Here is a 22,464-nt window from a genome sequence, read left to right as displayed (position 1 = left end):
CCAGTGTGAATTCTTTCTTTCCTTATTAGAGTGGTTCTAACTTACTGTACTATATTGAGTAAGGGTGGTGAGAATATTCCTACCTTGGTACTGCTCTTTGGAAGTCACCCATATTTTACCACTAAATATGATAGTAGCAGTGAGAATTTTGTAAGTACATTACTTTTTTTATCAACTAATTCTCTTTTGTTCCTAATTTGCCAAAAGCTTTTTAAAAATCATAAGTGGGTATTCATTCCATTTTGTCAACTGCTTTTTCCTATCCTAGCTAATATTATCATATGACTTTTCTTCTCTAGCTAGTTGCTGTGGTAGAATACTGCAGATTGACTGCTTTTGGAATATTGACCCAGTCTTGAATAGTTGGAACATATTCCACTCAGTCATGGTATCTATGTGGTTTTACGCATTGTTGGATTCACTTTGCTAATATTTTGTTCATAGTCCATTGACTTTTATTCAGCAAACTTCAATCTCAGCGGGGTACCTAACAAGGAGAAGATGCTTTATAAATATTTGTTGGGGAGGTTCCATTCTTGTGGTTAGGAGGATGGGAGAGAAGAACACAGCTTCCTCCTGTGGACTCCTCTCAACTGAGCCCCATCAGCCACTGTGGAGCTCAGCTTGAGTTGCATAAAAACCAATGAGCATTTAGTTTCATGCCTCATAAATAACCTGCCTGCCTATATTTTGGTTTGTACTTCTCTCTCTGCTGGCACTCAGCCACAGACTGCATTTAGGCCCACAGCCAGTGAGTGAGGGCAGAAGGCCAGCATCCAGGTCCTGGCCTCATTTTGCTTAGTAGGCATTGCTCAGTTCTGTCAGCCTAACTGCTGCATCCACACTCAGTCAGTCATCTTGCACGGGCATTGTGGTGCACATAGCCATTGAGGTAGGAGGGCTCAGTCCCATCTGTTCATCCACACATCCAGACACAGCACTGGAAAAGAGGCCTTCACGTGCCAGTGACCAGCAGCAGCACATCCATGAGGACAGAATTTGAAAAGGAGGCCTTTTATGTTTGTTATGGGAACCTAAGAAGGAAATAATTTCATGGCCAAGGACTTTGTGTTCTGATTAGGCTTCTCGTTCTAAGACCGTTGAGCAGACTCACAGATATGACTCACTGAGGATGATCCTGTTCCATCAAGACTAGCTCTGCTTAGCCAACCTTTAGTTGAAGATTGAAAATGAAAACCCTTGTTATTGGTAAAAGATGTTTTCCCATTTCACAGATTCTTAGACAGGTGAAAGAACAACTTTGAACTTTGTTCTCCGTTTCTTAATTTTTCTTGATGATGGAATTCTTGCTCAGTATAATGTCTCTCTGACTCATTCATTAGGAATTTGGAGATTAAAACCTACTAATAGTTAAATAGTGGAGAACAGGACAATTGCTAATGTCTAGAGGTGCCAGGCAGCTAGAATAAACGAATGAAGTTGTCTGTGTATAAGATGATACATGGCATTGGACCTATGTCCCCAGCACAGGAAAATCAATAAAAAAAATTTCAAAGACAGAGTCCGTATCTCATCTGTAAGGGACATGCCACATGAATTGTGCCATGTACATATGAGACCCAATTTTGCCAGAACCTCCCATTTTTTTCTGCAAAAACTAGATACTTACATATTTTCAAATATAAAGTCATATAATTTATAAATAGTTGCATGAATTCAATGGCCTAGGCCAAACAAGAGTGAGGCAGATTAAATAAAACCCCAGGCCGGACTCAGCCCGCGGGCCCCCATTTTGAGATCATGGGTGTAGAAAAGTTGTTCGACCTAGTTTCTGAGTCTTTTCCATCTCTCCCTGACTGGAGGTTTTATTGGACACTCCACAGGAATTTTTCCTCCTTTTTACAGTTAGTCATTTTATAAAAATTCAACCCTGCTCTGGGCACACCTCTTAAATATATAAATCTATGTTTTCCGTGCTAAAGAGGAAACACTGACTTCCACCGGAAAGCGTTACCCCTGCTTTTCCGGTATGATTCACAGCTAACTGTAGAAGTGTCACCACGCGCCTTAAGCATTCTAAATCCGGGACATTCTGCCCTGGGATGGTTGATGTGACACCCTTTGAGGTTTCTTCTGACAGAAGTCACTGACTTTTGTAGTGACTCCTGAGGTCACTAACTGTATAGGTCTAGCAAGGGTGGTGTGGACTCCCCCAAATCCGTGGTTTCTCACTTCTCCCTGAGAGGAGAGTGTGTGAACTCTCTCTTTGGCCAGACATTCCACAACATTGGCAGGAGGTGGGGGTGGGAAGGGGTAGCAACCAGCATTGCTCTTCCTGCAGGAGTAGTGTCCACACACTGGAGGCCAAGTGTGGCCATTTTATGCATCTGAGATCTGGAATTAGGCCTGTGATGAGTAACAATGGTGTAATCATGTTGGGGCTTACGAGGCAGAGGAGCTGGGTGCATGATGTCTGCTACAAGCTTCAAGCCTTTCTCATAGAATTAACGCAGAACATGGAGGACGTGCCATGGCTCAGGCATGCCGGAAGACAGGTGAGAAGAAATGGACATGATACTTGGTGGCAAGGGCTTGCTTGCTGGTCTTGGGACACCCACCCCATGAGGATCTCTGAGCCACCAAAGCGACATATTTGAAACCAGAGTTCCTCTAAGTACTAAAAAAAAACCCTGGTGTCAATATTGAAGCTTCAGCTCGAATATAATTATAATGCTCTTCTCCGTGACTGGTCCTTTGTTTACCCTTTTGGTTGTTTTAGTCATGAACTATCACATCCCAAAGCTGAGATTATCTAGAAGCTGAATCTTGAACAGATGACAAAGAGCCTCGGTTATAGACAGTGGAGTAGATCTTGTTGTCACTCTATTAATCTGAGGTTGGGAAACATATAAAGCTTCAACCTTACTACTCCTTTACTGTCCTCCAGTACCAGTCAGAAATCTGTCCTACCCCAGTTCCTGTAGAATACAAGTTGGTTAATAATTTCACTTTTTCTCAGCAGTACCTCAAAACTTCTGTCTGCCTCCCTCACTGTGTCAGGCCGAAGGCCCCAAGGCACGGGATTCACTGACCCGTGCTGACAGAGGGATGATGGATGGGAAAGACCAGGCTTCACTGCTGGGCCAAATGCAAGTCTGGGCTGAGCATCCTCCAGCCTCCTCCCACCTGAAGCAAGAGCAAGAGGGGTCTAGGGTGAAGCTAAAAGGCAGAAAGCCAAGCTTTACAAAAGAGAGAGAGAGAGCTGTCACCAGTCAGCTTGTGATATGCAGAGTCCAGGGAGCTGTCCCATAGTGGGGCTGACTTCCAGCCCCTTCTGTGTGTCGGGGGGCAGCCCTGGGTGTGATGGTTCCAGGAGGTCCTCATGAGCTCACTCCTAGGGACTGAGAGGACCTCGTTGCAGTCTGTGAGGAAAACTCAGGAATGGAAGTGGGTGCTGGGATCACAAGGAAAGGACTGTTCTGGTCCTGGAGGGCAGGCAAGGCTTGCAGGAGGAGGAGACAGTGAAGGAGGAGAACAGAGCTAACTCTATGCAGCCCTGCATGGTGGGCATGAAGGCAGAAGGAGCAAAGGCCTGGCACTGAAGAGCACAGTACAAGGGGACCCAGAGTGCTCCAAGTACATAGCAGTGTCCGGTGCTTGCTGTATTTCTCCTTTTAGTCTCCTCAGCATCCTGCCAGGCAGGAGTATGAATCCCACTTGAGGCCCAGAGGAGACCAAGGGCTGGCTAGAAGTGCCCGTGCTGGGACTTGAACCCAGTCCTCTCAAGCTTCCCATCTCCATTTTGGGAGGCCCCTATCAAACTTTCTGGAGCCTCTAGAGTCAACCTTGTCACCCTAATAGCCATCCCATTGAGAAGGAAGCCAGGCATAATCCCCTCCTCTGTTTGTAGGTATTCATTTAGAGCTCACAGATGTCCCTGGATAGCCACTTGTGGCAGGGAGCCCACCAAGTCATCTGGGGACTGTCAGAAGAACTTTTGTCTTTGTATGTTGTGGATCCCTAGCCAGGGAGCAGCTCACAGTCAAGCACAGATTGTGTGCTGGCCTGAGCAACAGTACTAATAATACCTGTGCACAGTCGCCTACCCCAGATGATTAAATAAAAATTGGGGATCACAGAATGCTTTAATCTCACCAGGCATACTTTTTAATTTCTTCCAAAGCCCTTTAGAAGTTAGCTTGACACTAGCTTTAATATCATCTGTTATTTAATGTTGTTTTTGTATTGTGTTTTGTTGTGGTCATAGAAGTGCCTGATCTTTTAGGGAGACCCACGCTAAAAAGAACAGATTTTGTAACCTACACTCAGAAGAGCTGCCCTGGGCCAAGTTGCATCCCCTACACTTTGAAAGATTTTTCTAGGCCTATAGATGGACCAGGCTGGGCAGTCCACACCACCCTGTTCCACCTTCCTGGATGTTCACCATGGCCACATTCCACAGATATTTGGAGTTTGGGAGAAAAGAAAGCAAAGTACAACTGCTCTACTCCAGCTCCCTAGGGTCCCTGTTCTAATCAGCTGAGTTGATGAATTACACACTCATTAAATAACAAATTCCTATTTGTTCAATGTTAAAGCTCTAAATGGTACAAAAAGTAGGCAGCTTAGGTCTTTCCACCTCAATTCAACACCGACTGAAGTCTCTTAATAGAACCTACTGCAACAAGTACGTAAGTGTCTACTGGCCCCTGGAGGGACGGCTGGCCCAGTAGGAATCTGCTTCCGGTCACTGTTTGGATTTCTCTTTCTGAAGATGAACTGATCTTACTTCTGCCTCTCGGTTCTATGACTTTGATTTTTATCTTCCCTTCTTTTCATTCTCATTCATCTTCAACATGAGAGAGCTATGGATAGGATATGTGAATATCAAAAAGGTGAAGCTTTTGCAAGAAGAAATAATGATTAATCAAATCGACAAGAAATAACCACTCTTTTAGGATGGTGGGATACTATGTGAGAATTTTGTGTTTTCTTAATTGTAAAAGCTAAAATGTTTGTGACATTTAAAAAAAAACCCACAGCCCTTTTGCAGATAGGTGGGTGCTCGCTGTAAAATAATAACCTTTAGGTTTATGCTAAACATTTTCACGGGGTACTTGGACAGAACCCCTTGTACCAATTTTCATGTTTTCTGGGTTTTTCTAGCTCTGGGGCTAACTGCCTAGGAGGTCCTAATGGGTCTCTGCGAATGAGCTATGAAAATCATTTTACACTTGTATCTCTTAAAACCCTGATCCAAGACAAGGTGGTCAGCGCCAGTTTTCCTATTAAACATAAAGGATGGTTTTTGTGAAGGGAGAGAAAAGAACATAGTTGTTCTTCTGGCAGATATTTTCGGTGGATCCAGGGTTAGGGTGTCAGGCTTATTTCAAAACCTCGCCTTCATCTGTGCCTTCACGCAGACTTTGGGTTCTACGTTCATTTACGTTCTAATGCTAGGCTGGCAAATATTTGCTTAAAAATCCGGATAGAAAATATTTGGGACTTTGCAATCTGAGAGACCAAATTGAGACCATTGTGTAGTTATTCATATAATCCTTTAAAATGTAGAAATCCTTCTTAGATCATGAACCACGCAAACAGACTGTGACAACAAAAGCCAGGCAGTTGGGTGGGTTTGTTCTTCTTGCCATACATGGTTGACCCTGTGTCTAGAGGAATGCTGGGTAAACTGTGAAGGTCCAGTGGATCTCTTAGGGGTCCGCTTAAAAGTGCAGATGTGAATACAGGAAGTCCGGGAGGGGCCTGATGTTTACATTCCTAAAAAGCTCCCAAGGGACACTAATGTTATTGGTCCCTGGATCACACCTTTTGGATGGAAAGCATCATGTAGATAGCTAGACTTTCTTTTCCTTGTCGGGTATCACTGGGGCCTTGTATGGTGTCGAATTCATAGCAGACTAATACTTCGAAGTGATAGAAAATAAGGGGCGGGGGAGCAATTAGTGTGAAGAATTTCAGCTTAAAAAATAACTAGCCATAAGTCTCTCTGATAATTTTTAAATACCCACTGAAGATGATGGAAATACTTGAAGCTCTTAAAAGAACTCATAGTTGACAAGGTCATATCCCTAGTAGAAGAGAAAAATATTGAATGATTTCTAGGAAAGCAGGCAAGTCACCACTTCAAGATGTGCACATTTTGCTGCTCAGCTTCATCTGTTACTTCCGTTAGGTAGTAATGTGATGGTCCACGGGTCTAACCATTGGAGTTTTTTAAAAGCAGAGAACATTCTAATTACACAGGTGGGTTTAGATTTTGCACACCATGTAGAAGGTGTTGGAAGGAAAATTAAAAATTCTTAAGCCTCAGAAGATTCACAGTCAGAGTTAACAACCAGACAATTAACACGTTGACAAAAAAAAAGTGTGAATCACACACAGATGTTATTTTCCAGACACACTTCTTACAAAAGTAATTGCTCACAAATTTTAAGGTTTACATCAGGTGTCACAGGATTTCAAATTTAAGAGGTGGGGAAGGACTGGGCTCAAATATGCAGAATATCCAAGGAATGTATGCATAATTACCTGGAGTAGAAGCTACTGGAGTTTGAACACTTGCCAAAAGGAAGGCCTTTTATTTTATCTGCTCTCTAAGCCGGGGAGGGGGCAACAACAGAAAATCTTTTACAGTAGAATCTGTAAATTTGCAAGACGTGAAGTGAACTGTGGTCAGAAGAGTGACATTCTTTGAGGATCCTCCGTCATGCCCTTAGGGCTCGGCCCTCTGGCTGGATGGCTGGATATTTCTTTAAGCATTTCCTTTCACTTACATTAACTTCAGAGAAAGTATTGGGAAAGCAGAGGAATTCTAAATAAATGTACTTGGATGAGTCGGCAGGCAAAGTGAAGTGAAAAGAAAAATGCGATTGAGTAAGAAATGAAGACCTGAACCCCAAACCAGTTCAGCCGGATGAACCAAGAATAAAAATCAAGTCTCTTCAGGAGTCTGTTAAGAAGTGGTCCTCAGCTCATTTCAGACAGAAGAAAACCTTTCATGATTGTATGAACTACATCTTCTCTGTTTGAGATTTATCTCCAAACTTAGAACCAGGAAGCTTTGATCAAGATTCCTAAACTCTCTCAGTTTCTTCATCTGTAAAATGGCAAACAGACAAACAAAACACACAAAAAACAAAAACCTTACATCTTATCCAGGGTTGTGTGAGGGAGGATGACCGTGTCAGGGAAGCAGCTGGCTCACATGCAGTAGGACTCAGTAAGTGAAAGTTACTCAGAAAAATGGGCTATCTGGAGATGCTTCAAGATCAGGGGCTTATTATTATCTAGGGACCGCAAGACACAGGTCACATGGTTTCCTGGAGCAGAACTGCGGAAGGCAGGGTGAGCAGGTTTAGGGTTAGGTTTGGCTACTTTAATCATTTCAACAGGTCCTGCCGCATAGGGGCCGTTTCCAGTTGTCTGCTCACTCACCCTCAGCTGGTTAGATGTGATGGTGGGCCTGCCTGCAATCTCAGCACCCTAGGAGGCCGAGACAGGAGGAATGCCAGCTCAAGCTTACCCTGGGCAACCTAGCAAGTCATCAAGACCCTGTCTCAAAATTAAAAAAAAAAAAAAGACGGGGATGCAGCCCTGGGTTCGACCTTTGCCCCAGTGCTGCACAAAGCAAACTAAAAAAGAAGAGAGATTTCCCCAAATTTCCTAGACTGAATCAGCCACCCATTCCAGTTCCCTGTCCTGTGCTATTTGTTTGTTTATTCATTTGCTTCTCTTCTGTATTTTCCCACCATAATTAAAATTCACAAAAAACAGGGACCTGGGTCCTGGTCGCTGGTGCAGTCTCAGGACCCACAGCAGTCCCAAGACACAGTGGGGTCTCAGCATTTATTGAATGACTAAATGAACTGTCTGAAAGCATACCGTCCATCACTCTGTCTGCAGCCAACTCCAGAACAATTTCCTAAGGAGACTGAAAATTACAAAGGTAGCAGGCATAGATTCCAGCCCCAGAAGATTTCCAGGCTTGGTGTTTCTTTAATTTCATGTAAATTTCTCTAAGTAAATATTCCTTAAAAGTGAATAAAATTTTATTTCGCTTTAACAAGAGAATATAAAAGTTAAAAAGGTCACTGTAGTAATAGACTAATCTCAATTACCAGGGCAGCCTCTGAAACCCTCACTCCCACCTAATCTCATTCGGCGCATACGCAGCCCACCGTGTGATTTCCAACACAGCTAAATGAAATTATAAAGCAGTGTTAAATTTATTAATCATTTAATTAGCTAAATGTTCCTGCAAGTACTCGAGAGATGAATGGCATGTCATTTTCTAATGCAATTTGCCTCTCAGGCAGCCAGGGTCAGAGAGGGAAGCTCCTGGCATCTCGAATGAGCTTTACATATCACACCCTCTATTAAGAGACAGTCGTGATACCAGGGTGGTATTTGAGACTTGTACACAGCACCAGGGCACCAGAGTGTTGGGCTAAAATGAAGCTCCCTTCTTCACCTGGGTCATGGGGAAGGTGGACAGGGTAGCTGATGAGTCCCTGGGAGATTACCTCTCCCCATGTCTCCTTGCAGGGCAAATCTTTTCATATTTAACAAACCACTGAGCAGAGGAGAGCAAAAGATAGCAGCCAGTATTAAACGCATGCTCAATCTAGTTTTATTTCTTTAAATTTACTCAGTCGAGAAAAATTTGTGGACTGCGAATTCTCCTCATGCTAGGTGACTTTTTAATCCTTCTGGTTGAGTCAGGATTTATTTCTTTCTCCCAGCCTTTGCTGTCATCTCAGGGTGGACTCCACACCTGCTCTTGGAAGAAGGACTTTTGCACCGAGGGGTGGCTTGACTCCCGGCCCAAGCCACACGATGGGAGCTCTGGGGTTTGGGACTGACTTCGCCCATAATTATTTCTGACTGCACAACCCGTGACAAGCGGCTGCTGCCAGGTGCTTTGTGAATCTGTTCCCATTTGCAAAGAGAGAGCTGGCATCGAGTGCATTGTCTAAATCCACTAGGCAAAGAGGTGTGTGTGGGGGGGGGGTGAGGCAGCGACACCCCAACGAACACTAGTCCGGGTGCTCAGGATGGAAGCTGTCAGGTGTAAGGACTTCAAGGAGGGGAGGGTTTTGATCCGTGGATGTTCTGGTTCACAGATCCACCAAGCAGAGCCAAACTGCCTGAGTTGAGGAAGGGAGACTTCACAGAACACGATGGATTCAGCCCTGGGTGGGATTCTGAGTGCTGATGTCTGGTCTACGTGTCCCCGCCATGAGCTGCTGTCCCCAGACAAGTCACAGATGCCCTGGACTGTTGGTTCCATTGTCTGTAAAGCAGAGACCATTCAATAGGAACACTCAATACTAATGTGGCCAGGAGCTAATCATAAGATTGCTGCAGGAGTCAGTGAAATGAAGTACTGCCAAGTGTTATGGATATTGATAAGTGATACAGAGCCATTATGGAAGTATTTCACACTGTATTTTGTTCTTTGTGTTGTTTTCATTCTCTTTTCCAATTTTCATTTTTACTTGTACATTTTTGCAGCGTGTAATGATTACACTTCTCAGGGGGAGGTGGTGCATGAACATTCTGCATATTCATTTATTAATACCCTTCCTCTGTTCTCTTTCCCCATCCCTCCACGTCTCGGTCCTCCTCTCCTTTGCAAAAGATCTAACTCCTTTTTTCCTATTATATTTTATTTTGTGCTGTGTTTATATTTGGGATTTCTCGTGTAAGAGCTATGATATTATTTATGTGTCTGCTTTATTGCACTTAACATAATGGTCTCAAGGTGCACCTATTTTTCTACAAACGACTCAAGTTTATCCTTTCTGTGGCATAGTAATACTCCACTGTGTGTGCATACCACATTTTCATTACCTATTCATCTGCTGATGGACATGTAGGCTGCTTCCAAGATTTATGCAGCTCTACAGCCCTACTTGGCACACCAGTCCCCTCTTATTACCCTGAGCAAAGTATGTAGGTGAGCCTCAGTTTACTTAGTGATGAAACAGGAAAATAGTATTGGTACAGAGTAGAGGAAAAGGTATGTGTATGTATCTCTTTGTGTGTGTACATATGGATATACATGTATACAGACCTCTACATAAATACTTATATGTACATCTATGTGCATGCATATATATGCATCCATCAATACACTTGTGTGTGTGTGTGTGTGTGTGTAACTTAGCACACTTCCTGGCACCTAGTCTACTGCTGTTGCAATTCCCATTACTGCGATTATGTCAGCATTGCAGAGAAAGACCACTTCTCCCCTCAGAGCCCTCCCCTGTGTTATTTATCACAGACCTCATTAGACATGTTGCCATGGGTTAGTGGATAATGGAAATTTTGGACTCGCTTTCTGGCAGACAGAAAGAGCAGTACTGATTTCTTTGGTATAAATGTGGCCTGTGGCCTGGTGTTTAAGAGCACCAATTTTGGGGTCAAGCAAAGCTGGCCTCTAATCCTCCCTGTGCCCTTTATGAGCTAAATGATCTTGAAGTAGTTATTGACCTTTCTAAGCCTCAGTTTCTTTATCGCTAAGATGGAGGTCATTATAAGTGTCTCTCTCCCACTTAAGTTTATTGTAAGGATTAAACAAAAAGCCCATAGCATAAGCTTGGCACATAAAATAAACACCCCAGGGAACACTGGCAGAAGGAGGTGGAGGAGGTGGAGAGAAGGCGGGGCAGGCGGGAGAGTGTGTGGGAGAGAGAGAGAGAGAAAAGATTCTGAAAAGTTGTTTCTAGATTTCTCAATCTGGCAACTGTCTCTTTGCAAGGGAAACACAAGGCCTTATTATATTTGGCTGCCCTGATAACACTGCTGTCCCCTAACTACCAGGCAGCAGTGACAAAGATGGGGCCCATGGTGGCCTCAACTATCCCTGGTCCTCGAGAAATAGTCATCGCCATGGGGATGAGGCCCTAGAATGGCCAGGCCTAGGAGGAGTAGCCCACTCGACCCTGGGCCATGACACCCACGTTTGCCCTTGAACACACCAGGGGGGCTGGATGTGTCCTCAGCTATCAGGAGTCCTTATTAGGCCTCAGGAATCCAGTCCAAGGGCAACCTACAAATCTGCTGGGCTCCAGGCTGTGCTGGGATCTGGCAAGGGGCCTCCTCCCTGAGTCTGGAAACCCTTCCCCGACTATCTGCAAATCGAGTGTCCCCAGAGAGCTGCAGAGGAGACGTGAAGCTGTCGCTTTCTGCTTCCCGTCTGTCATCCATCTCTACTCCCTGCATCCCACGCTCTGGGAAGAGAATGTTGCCCCCAGAAAAAGTACTTAGGGACAGATATGGTTGTTACTTATAGTTTAGAAAAAGCACCTTCCCACTATCCCATGCAAATCTTTCAGGCATGTATGCAAACACCAGCACAGGACAAGGCGTCTCTCCAAATCCGGTGTCTGTGGACACCAGGTCTGGCCCCTGTGCCCCTGTGATTTGCTTGGAGCTCTTGTGTGTCCCAGCGAGACACCGTGCATGGAAATGTGAGAGCGAGATGGAGCCCAGAGCTGCCCCAATGCTGTAGCACTGTGTGGAGCTGGGTGGGCCTGAGTGAGACCATGAGCCTCTCGGAGCCTCAGTTTCCTCATTTGGCAAAACGGGAACAGTCATTAATGCCCCTGATTGCTAGAGTTGCTTTGAGTGCAGCCAGAGCTACTGAGACAGAGAAGTTTGGACAATGCCTTGTACACAACCACTGATCAATACATATCCATCATGCTGCTAAAAACAGGAAGAGTAGGACAGGGGCCAAACAGCAAGGGGAATGACAGAGTAAAGCAACAGAATGCAGATTGGAAAATAAAGGACAAGGGAAGGGAAAAGCGATGAGGAGAGAAGAGAGGAGGAAACGGAGCGAGTGTTCGGAGTTGGATCCCCTGTCACTGCCCAGGGCGACACCCTCTAGGTCCTCCGGAGAAGGCGTGGTTTCCACAGGAGGCGTGGTTTCCACAGGAAGAGGGAAGCCCCCCCACTAAGCGTAGGCTTCACGCAGGCGCACAGAAGCCAGGCACCAAACTATCCCCACAGGCTGTTTGCCATATAAAAGCTTTTCCTCCGTACAACCTCACGGCCCGGAAACCAGACAAGAAAAACTACAGTACCATTTTTTATTTTGTAGACAAATAAAAATCAATACTTCTATGTCTCTTTCGAGAGTTTGGGAGCCATGGCCACCCAGGAAAATCGGGGTCTTGGCCCCTCCCACCTCCTCCTTACCCCAGAGTATTTGCTTTGTTTTGTTTTTTTCCATCATGTTAAATATTTCTGGCTACCCAGTTAAAACAGGGAGATGGGCATGATCACTTTGGGATTCCCACTTCCCCATGGAGTGAATTTCATCATAAGAAGCCATCCCCCCCCCCCCCCCGCGCCCCCGACAGGCTGCCCTTGGGCCCGCCTCTCTGACTTTGAGGTCCTCGTTATTGTGGTTTAAATGAAGGATGTTCATTCAGGCGGGGATGGGGGAGGCCACCAGGCACTGGAGCTGTTATCAGGTTCTCCTATCAGGCCAAGTGACAGGCGAGAAAGCAGAGCTCAGGATGGAGACCTCCGGCTGACACCAAAGGTGACTCCCCTCACTCTCACCTTGAAAGGAAAGTTCCCACTTTATTAAAATGAATTTCGAAAGGGCCACTCTGACAGCTGCATAATTAAATATTGGAGTGTCAGCGATAATTTATTCTCCTCGCGTGTAGTGGTCAGATCCCTTTCACTGGAGGGTCAGCAGGCCTGGTGACAGAGCCAAGGAGACGGGGGTTCTGGCTGTCATCTGTGGAGCCCCAGCCCCCAAACTGGAGATTCAGGAAGCACACGTACATGCACACTGGTGTACATGTGCAAACATACGCACAGCCCGGGGTGTGTACGGAGACCCTTTGCTGTTACCTGCCCATCACAGCTCTCTAGTTCAAGTCCAGCACGCACGCCTTCGCAACAGTAAATAGCACACCGTCCACAGACTTAGTCTGTATTTGAGCATTTCTCCGAGCCGTAGCTGCTTTTGAACCGTCAGGCATCACAGGCCCGAGATCTCTTTCTAGGGAGAAGTTGAAGGTTGACTCCATCTTCGCACACACACATGTGCCACATCGGCAGCAACTTGCCCGTTTAAAGCAGATGCAGTGTAAACAGCATGGCCTTTGGAGCCAGATATTCGGTCTTTTCTTATGATTAACACAGTGAAATTTCCCACCGCAGCTTATAGCATATTGCTTCATAAATGTCTATAAGAAATACGAAAACCAGAGGCAGAGTGAATTCAGCATAGACCTTCTTGGGATGTTTATGCTCTGTTTATGTTGGTGTTTTGTTCTGTTTTGTTTTGGCTGGGGAGCAGTTGTATTCTTTTCCCTCTTTGGTTGTTCGGAGGCATGGAGTTAGGATTTGGGGGCTCATTGTCCAGAAGGTTCTGCCCGCAGCACGTCTACGAAGGGAACCCACGCCGGAGTCCAATCCATCATTTCTTATTTGACCCTGTCCTGTTTACTGTTTCAGGGCGAAAGCGCAGGCCAAGCTCAGCTAGTCAGTGTATTACTTTGTCGAGGCAGGCTTGGCTACTCCGAGTCGGGCTGAACAAATTACATCCCTCACTCCGTGGCCAAGCCGGGAACAGGGCTATAACTCAGTCAAAGCACTGGTCCCCCTTCTATTACCTTCATAACCAAGGTCGTGCTAATCAACTCAATTACCAGCCCTCTCGGACATTTTCATAATGTTTTCTGCTAGTTGCTCTCCTGTGAAAATCTCTCGGTCTAAGCAAATTAATGCCATTTTTATAACTATCTGCATTTCAGGTACAGTGATCTCCTTTGTAAAGACCAAGTCCCTAGCAGCATAGCCTAGCTCTTCCCACCAGAGGTGTGTCCAGACAAGCTGTGGAATTGCGACAGTCCCAGCCTGAGTTTCTCTATGGTGTAAACAAATCATCTTAAGTTTAGGAAAATAGGAAATTACAAAGAAATTGACTTTATTCTCTTCCAGAAGCAGAGTGTTGGGTCCCCTCCCCAGCCCTCTGCCCCACTCAGTATGTTAGAAACTCCCAGCCAGGGCTCTTCCAGGCCTGGATTCCTGGACAAGGAGAAGGGAATCTCATCATTTACCCCAGCGACTGTGTTTTAAATCCTTATTGGTTTGCAGATTTGTTCCCTTTTGTCTCCATTTCATCCCATCTCAATTGCAAGTCATCCCTCCTTTGTTATAGAGCCACTGTGTGCCTTCATTTCTTCTTCTATTTTTCATTGAGAGTTCAGACTCAGAAGGGGAGACTATGGACTATAGTTCACATTTTCAAAATTTCCTCATAGCACAATTTCTGGGGATCTAGTACCTCGAAGATGTCACATGGGTTTACTTCCTGAGTTGTACTCATTAAATACAATCCAAGTTTAGAAAGCAAACTACCCCTTTTATCTAACTCAGTGAGCTCACCAAGGCCCATGATGCTGGCTGCCCTTCAGTATCTCTCAACTGCCACCTCCCACACTTGCTCACATTAGTAATTAAGAATCTCTGTAACGCTGTGCCCACATCCTTCAGCAGGCCCTGCATAAAGACCAGCGGGTGAATAAATTACTTCTCCATAGATATAAATTCTTTAATGGTCTGACTTATTGGCTCAAAAGAAATATTGAGCTGAGCTCAGAGGACATGATAAACTTCAAATTCATTGAAATGTTTGATTCCAGTTTTCACAAAAGGAAGCAGTGAAACAGCTATGACAAGATCCCCACAATTCCAATTCTGAGTGGTGCGTGTGACTCTTATTATACTTTTTCTGTAACGAGTGGTTTTCTCCCTGAGAACATGTACTCATTAGCATGGTGGACTCCAGTGGACCCCACCGTGGAGGCAGATAGCGAGTGTGGAGCTGGCCTCCTGGACACAGGTCACCCTTTCCTCCCGTGGCACCTTTGTTTCCAGTGACTTGTGGAACGTTTCCTGGACTCTGCACATAATCGTTCTGCCATCTTCAAGATGGGGAAACTGATGCCAGGGGACCTAAGTCACTTGTCCAAGGTCACACAAGTCCAGTGAGGCAGGAATAAAACTAATTCGGGTGATAATGACTCTTAAACTTCTGAATCAGTTAGGAGCAGTGCTACACACCTATGACCCCAGCACTGGGAGCCTGAGGCAGGAGGATCACGAGTTCTAGTCCCACCTGGGCAACTTAGTAAGTCCCTGTCTCCAAAGAAAAACTCAAAGAAAAAAGGGGTTGGAGATGTAGCTCAGTGTTAAGGGTATGGATTCAATACCAGTAAAACACACACACACACACACACACACACACACACACACACACTACCCTGTTTTCCCCTCATTTTTTCTACAAACACTTTTTTAATTGAGTAGATTTCATATAACATGCAAGTAACTGTTTTAAGGTATTCAGTTCATTTGCATTTAGTGAATTCACAAGCTGTACACTACCACCTCTGTCAGGTTTCAAAGCTATTTCATCATTTCAAAAAAGCACTCCATATCCATTAAGTAATCACTCCCCGGTCTCTTCTCCCAACTTAGTGTTTTTGGTCCCCATAGATTTGCCTACTCCGGGGATGACCCATAAAAGGGAATATACAATACATGACTGTTTGTGCCTAGTTTCATTTGCTAAGCATAATGTTTTCAAGGCTTATCTGAGTAGTGTAAGTGAGTACTTCATTCCTTTTTGGTGCTGAATAGTATTCCATTGGATGGATATACCATATTTGTTTATCTGTTTGCCCAAATGGGTTGTTTCTACTTTTGGTTTTTAATGAATAATGTTGTTATAAGCATTTGTGGACAAGCTTGTCTGTGGATTTATGCTTCCCTTTCTCTTCAATATCTATCTATATCTGTACCTTTACCCCCATCCCTATCATCTGTCCCCCGCTATTGTCAGAGGTGGAAATGCTGGGTCACACATTAACTCTGCATTTAACTTTTTGAGGAATCATCAAACCCTTTTCCATAGTGGCTGCACCATTTTATATAAAATCCCACTTGTAATCCTCCTCTGTGTCGTGCAAGGTGCCAGACTTTCCCTTAGGTTCATTTCTGCAGAAGGAGTTAAGGAGTCTTCTCAGGTAACTATAATCAACCCCCAGGGACTCAGTGTGCTCGTGAGCAACTGAAATAGCCAGCAGGTATCTTATACCCATTATGTTGGTCTCTCTTGCCCCTGCCCGCCCCATCCGAGCTCCGGATCACCCAGGAATGTGGGACGGTTGCTCTAGAAAAGTGGAGGGCTGCAAGGAGTGTCAATTATGCCTCTACAGATGCGCTCCCCTCAGGCGCTTCCAGACACTCACCTCATTCTTGCAGGCCCCCTCCAGGAAGCAGAGGGAGCCCGGGTAACTTGGCTGATAGCCCTCGCTTCTTTGTGTCTCAGCTGAGCATAGAATTTCATCTCCCTATTCCACCATCAGCAATGACCTCAAATTCCTTCACATCCTGGGATATTAAAAACTTCATGGATGTGAGAAACCCCTTTAAGAAGTGAAAGTTTCTTTTTCGTTATATAAACTATCCGACTCTGAAAACTGGCCTACCGTAAAAACCCTGGATCCGGAGCTTCTTTAAAAATCTTTGAACTCCAATAGAGAGAAATTTATGGAGGATATATTAAGTAGTTCATACGGGCAAGGCATGTGCTAGCAGTTTTATAAACAAGATCCCATTTACCCTCTACCTCGCAACTCGGCAAAGTCAAGACTCCCATGGTGGACATGTGGAAACTGAGACTCAGAGTCATTAAAACATGTGCAAAGTCTCCCACTTGGAAGTGGGGGACAGGTTTCCTTGTGTCTGTAGACTGTGTCTTGTTTCCAGCACGTCAAATGTCAGAGACTTGTTCTGTGTCAGAGAACACAACTCAGATCACAAGACCAAGCCCCAAAAGCCCATCACAGCATAAACTGCCACACCTGGACCTAGGGTGGCGCCTTGCCTGCCTCTATCTGGAAGGAGGGCTGCAGTACCTGGCTGCAGCTACAGGGGCCCTCACTGAGCGCCATGCTAGCCACAGGCCTCCTTTGCATTTCCTTTCACCTCCTCCGGCTGTTCTTTTGGGGTCCCAGAGGAGACCCAAAGCCCAGGATTGGTTGGGGATGAGGAATCCTAAATATGCCCTTCCTGCTTCCTGAAAATAGCAAAGCCAGAACCCATACTACACAAGCCCTAACCAATAACTACCTAGAAAGTAGACCTCCCTCTGGGAGGCTGAGGCAGGAGGATAGCAAATTCCTGCCCAGCCTGGATAACTTAGTGACTTAGTTGGACCCTTTCTCAAAATTTTTAAAAAAGGCCCAAGGATTGTAGATCAGGGCATAGAACGTGGGTTTAATCCCAAGTACTGAATAGATAGATAGATAGATAGATAGATAGATAGATAGATAGTAGACCCAGAGCAGTTAGAGTAGGCCCACTGAGCAGGTGGATAGGCAGTCTGGCTGGGAAGACCCAGCTGTAGGAAGGAGGCCTGCCTGGAGCCACCTTGGCCATGGACTCCCTGTCATCCTGAGGACTTCCCTTTTCCTCTCTGACCCTTTTCCTGAACTCAGACCTAGAAATAAAGATGGGAAAAAGTAGCACTGTGACCCAGGCACTGTAGCTCAGCACAAGCAGCCCCGTGGACCAGCATTCTGGTGCTCACTTGGGGGACACAGTGATTCTAAGGACATATCCACCACCACCCTAAACAGAGATGTTATGATAAGTCTGAACCAGCTCAGACAAGGCTGCATCTCCTGTGTTTTCCACTTTTTCTGGAACAACTGGAATAGAGTTTCCAATAACCCAATCTAACCATGATCTCGCAGAAGCAAGGGTTCCTTGAGAGTGCCTGGTGACTCTGTAGGGTGCTTCTCTTCGCCAGTATCATGTGGGTGGACCCTTAACCACTGTCCTGATGATGTTATCATCTTCTCCATTTAGACTTGAGGGAATAAGGGATCACAGAGATTACATGACTTGTCCAAGGTCATCCAACTAGCATGTGGAAATCATGGAATCTGACCCAGGTCTGATCCCGGCAGAGCCTTCCTTCCTTCCTCCTACTACTTGTTCTAAAGGAAGTGTCTTACATTCAAACTGGTATGACCACTTAGTTTTGTTTTAAGGTAAAAATGGTACCAATCTCATAAGCCAATGACTTTTACTCATTCTCTATCTAAATAATGTCAGATTAAGAAAATTCAATCTTAGCATGAATCATTTCCCTAGGGGCAAATAATTGCCTGATTCCTTTGCAGAAGATAAAATATTTTTATTAAAAAAAACTCACTTTTCACAATCAAAGATTACTTCTTATTTTAGAGTAAATGCCCTCTTTAAGATTTTGCAAGCTCATTTCATGATATTTTTCCCCTTTCAGCATTTTTCCAAATTTAGAACTTAAATTTATAAAGCTATAATTTGCAAGGTCATCCTTTTTTTAAAAAGAAATGTAAGCAGGACATGAGGCCTTTCCAGGTTTGAGGGTGGTAGCTCATAATTTTTAATTGATTTGGGCCAAGTTTTTACAGATTCCTGTGGGTTTATGATTATTAGTGTCCTGCCTACAAGTTTTAAATGCACTGACCCCCCCACACACACACACACATTCTCCAATTTGAGAAAAATGTGAGATGTTGGGAAATGTTTCCAAGAATAGACTGAAGGATTAGCCAGCCTAGAGGAGTCAACTTTAAGGGGAGATGAAATATGTTAAATTCAGCAGTGATTATTGGCTGCCCTGGTACTAGGCACGTAGAGTAAGATGGATGAAGTACATAAGGTAGCTTCCTCCGAGGTCACAGACTTAAATTAGAAGACAAGGGTGCCAATGGATAATTACAGCACTGGGTGTGGGCACTGCGAAAACGCACACAAAGTTCAGGGGATGTTCAGAGGGAGGGATTAAGTCTATAAGGAAGTATTTCCATAATGGCTCTCAATTATAGGACGCACCTAATAATATCATTATATACTTACTTAATGGTACAGCACTCTAGTTATTATTTATTCCTCCACACTGAACAAGTATAATTATTACCTGCATCCTTTACATTATTAGCTCTATTTCTAACAAAAGCCGTGGGTTGATAGTTAATAAAAAAAAATTCTTCTGTGATTTTCCACACCATTTTTCTAGCCAGAATGGAATTTTTTTGGTTTGGGGCTTTGCCTGTGTTTTCTTGCATCTTTTATCTAAATGCCAGTGGTGCCATGAGGTCCCAGTGGTGGGTGCTCATTCTCAGTGGGCTTTCAGAAGCTCTCCAAGAGCAACTCAGTGTTGATTGAGTCGACCCTAGGGAGGTGTGTTCTTCACCTCTTAATAATGCCATATTGCTTTTTATCAGCCAATCAGTAGGGAATTTCCCCCCCTCTCCATTCCATTCACATTGAAAGCATTCTGCTGTGGAAACCAGGAAGTTTGTTATCGCACTTTTTAGTTTTGTTTTGTGCTCTGATGTCCTGACAGCAGCAGAAGCAATCTTTGGATTCCTTTTTTTTTTTTTTTTTTTTAATTTTAAATGACTGGAACCAATTCGATCACAGAAGCTTTTAAAACCTGAAATCCCAGGAAGCTAATTAGTGTATCCTTTTAAGATGGCTTCCTGCATTTTGATATACACATAGGCTTGGGTTTCAAGTGCATGGGCATTGTGCCATGAGTCAGGCGGGTCATCCCTGCTCTCAGGAACTCTGAGCTCCTGCAGAAGCCGTGGAGGGAGGGCCAGCCGGACCCTCTCCCGCGCAGCGCGTGACTGTGCTCTGTCACCACCTAGCAGGTGCAGGCAAGAAGCTGCCCCTGGTGGCTATCTGAGCACTCTGCGGATGTCTCTCATTGCTCTAATGATGTCCTTATTTCGCTCTTTCCCCACTTGACATTGAGCCTTTAGGGAGCAGGAGCTGGTGCATTCCCTCGGAGCTCTGCCTACGCCAGCTGGAGTACAGAGCGCAGGGGGTTCAGACCGGGTCCAGGACGCCTGACTGGCTGCCGCCGCCTTTAACCTGCATCTGAGCTACTTCAGCCTTTATTTCTGCCCTGGGCTGCCAGCTCACCGAGGACTGGAACCAACCATCTTCATCCACATCTTTGTCTCCCTCAGATTTCAGGGCCTGGCTGAGAGTCAGCCAGGTGCTGCTCACAGTCACTGTGCATGGAGCCCAGCTGTGTGCGTTGGGTGCAGCTATGGGAATTCTTGAGGAGTGTGTCTTTGCCTTCCTAGGATGGAGCAGTGTCTCCCAATACCAAAGACAGGCTGTGAGAGGCGATTCCTCACGCACATGCGTGTGTGCGTGCCTGCGTGCCTGCGTTGGTCATGGAAATATAAGATTGTAACTAGGGTGCTCTGTTAAATCCGTCTCGTTATATTGAAAAGACATCCAGGTTTCTCCCCCGAAAAAATCTTCTCTGGCATAAAAGCCATTGTTAATCACATTTGAGACACATGTGTGTCCATGTCCCCCGGCCAGTGGCCATATGTGCCTACATTGCTACAAAGGGAACCCTATGGGCTCCTGCCATCTGCTGCGCTCCTGGACTTCCGGAGGGCCATGGGAGTGGCAAATTCCAGATGCACTGACTACAGGAAGCATACACGTGCTTGGCACATTTAGGGCATAATGGAGTAACCTGATGTGGAGATGTTTGATATTGGGAGGCCCACACGGCGTCTCTCGCTCCCCTCCCGCAGGACCCAGAGGAGTTAAGAGGAAGAGGTTAGAGAGATGCAGTGCAGCTCTAAGCAAAGAGTTGATTGGGCAGCTCCCCAAAGCCTCACAAGTGTGATCCTTCAGTCAGTCTGCCAGACAGAAAAAGACTGCAGCTCAAGACACCGGCAAAGCCAGGGGACAAAAATACTTCCTACAAAATACATGGAAACTTTTTTTAAAAATCCAGTGAAACCTTAAAATCAACTGAAAGTTTCAGCAGCAGGTCTTGAGTCCATAAATCATGGCAGACCTACTTAATGCAATATTAGGCAGCCACAAAAATAAAATGACAATTGGAAAAAATACTCACAATAAAAGTTTAATGGCAAAGTCAAAATTCAAATTGGAATATATCTCCTGACAAGAAATATATTAAAATAAAGATGACCGGTGAGATTTGTGTGTGGGCTTGAACTTGCAATCCTCCTGCATCAGCCTCTCAGAGTGCAGGGATTACAAGCCCAAGCCCCAGGTCCAGCTTTTTTTTTTTTCATTTTTCGAAGTGTTAAAGGCAGTGCATTGCTTTTAGAATTGCTTTAAAATGCCTCAGCAGAAAAGTCCTGTGGCAACTTACGAGCTGAAGGGTACCGTATTTTCAAGATATGCTGCCATTAGCGGTGCTCACGTGCAGCCAGGATGTTTATTTGAACTTGGTCTTGTGAGGTCTCAGATCCCAGCCCTTTGGAGAGTGAAGAGTTGTGAGGGGCGACACTGACACAGGTCTCATAGTGCTCAGGTACAAGTAAGTGTTCTTCTGCGTGTGCTCAGCATCAAGACCCTCTGGGTTGTCAGCCCTATGTACCTTTCTCTGTTGCCTGAACTGTCAGGCAGACGCTAAAATATTGTTGCTCCCCCTGCACAATAATCAGTGCCTGGGCCTTGGAATATCCCCCAGGATGAAGACTGCTGCTTTCAGCCACAGCACCCAGATGGGAGGAAGCATGGTTGTGCTCTTTTGGAGAATTAGTGAACGTTGCTGGATGCATTTTAGAAGGCAAGAAGTCATCTATTTAGTAACTTCAGCAGACAAATTAGTACTAATGAAGAAGAACAAAAAGAGGAGGATGAGTAAAGTAGCTTCCACTTATTGAGCCTTTAGTTGGTGCCATTTTGCATGAATGCTTCTCATTTTGCATAATTCATTCCATTGAGTATTAGCAGTAACCCCAAAGAGCTTGTGGGCCTAACCGGATTTTCTCATACTTACCTATATACCTTTCCTCCCTTGGTATACTGCTTCTCCTTAACTTCCCCCTCCCCATCCATCTCCCTGTCCCTGACAATGCCTACAGGTCAACCTGCTCTCCCTTCTTTGGTGTTGAGGATTTAGAACACCCTACTGATCCCAAAACATAGTCCCACAAAGATTGGTCAGCTCTGACCTAACAGCTCTGTTTTTTAATATGCCTCACTCTGGTTGCTCAAATAAAACCAAGATGTTTAAAATTCACTAAAGTGCTTCTCAGTGATTCACTGTTACTGATCAGCCTGAAAGTCACTTTTGTGGATTACAACAAAACCTCACCTCCTCAGCAGCCTGAAGACAGACGTTTTCACTTACTATGTGGGATTTAAGAGTCCTGTGTGTGAATTTTAAGTGTGTGTGTGGGGTGGGCTTTTTCTGTTTCCATGTGGCCACCAGGTCAGCCACAAAGCTGTGGTTCTGGTCAGGCTGACTCCCTTCAGCATGAGTCATGTGACCACCTGCCTCTCTTATGAGCTCCGACAGACCACTCACTTGCCCTTGATTTGACCTTCTTTTCTGAGGGGCCTTTTCTGAGGCAGAGTGGAGACCCTACTTCT

General features: G+C 45.0%; 1 protein-coding gene across 1 annotated transcript in view; it reads left to right on the top strand.

Moving 5' to 3' along the window:
* The window catches only part of Wwox (WW domain containing oxidoreductase), a 930,576-nt gene that overhangs the window by 872,879 nt on the left and 35,233 nt on the right, over positions 1–22,464 (top strand). The gene's annotated exons all lie outside the window — the stretch shown is intronic.

The sequence above is a fragment of the Heterocephalus glaber genome, unplaced genomic scaffold, assembly GCF_053883595.1.
Source record: "Heterocephalus glaber isolate CG9 unplaced genomic scaffold, H.glaber_assembly_v1.0 deba00000071, whole genome shotgun sequence".
Lineage (NCBI taxonomy): Eukaryota > Metazoa > Chordata > Mammalia > Rodentia > Bathyergidae > Heterocephalus > Heterocephalus glaber.
The sequence above is the reverse complement of the archived record's forward strand: the minus strand, read 5'-3'. Positions and strand labels throughout refer to the sequence as shown.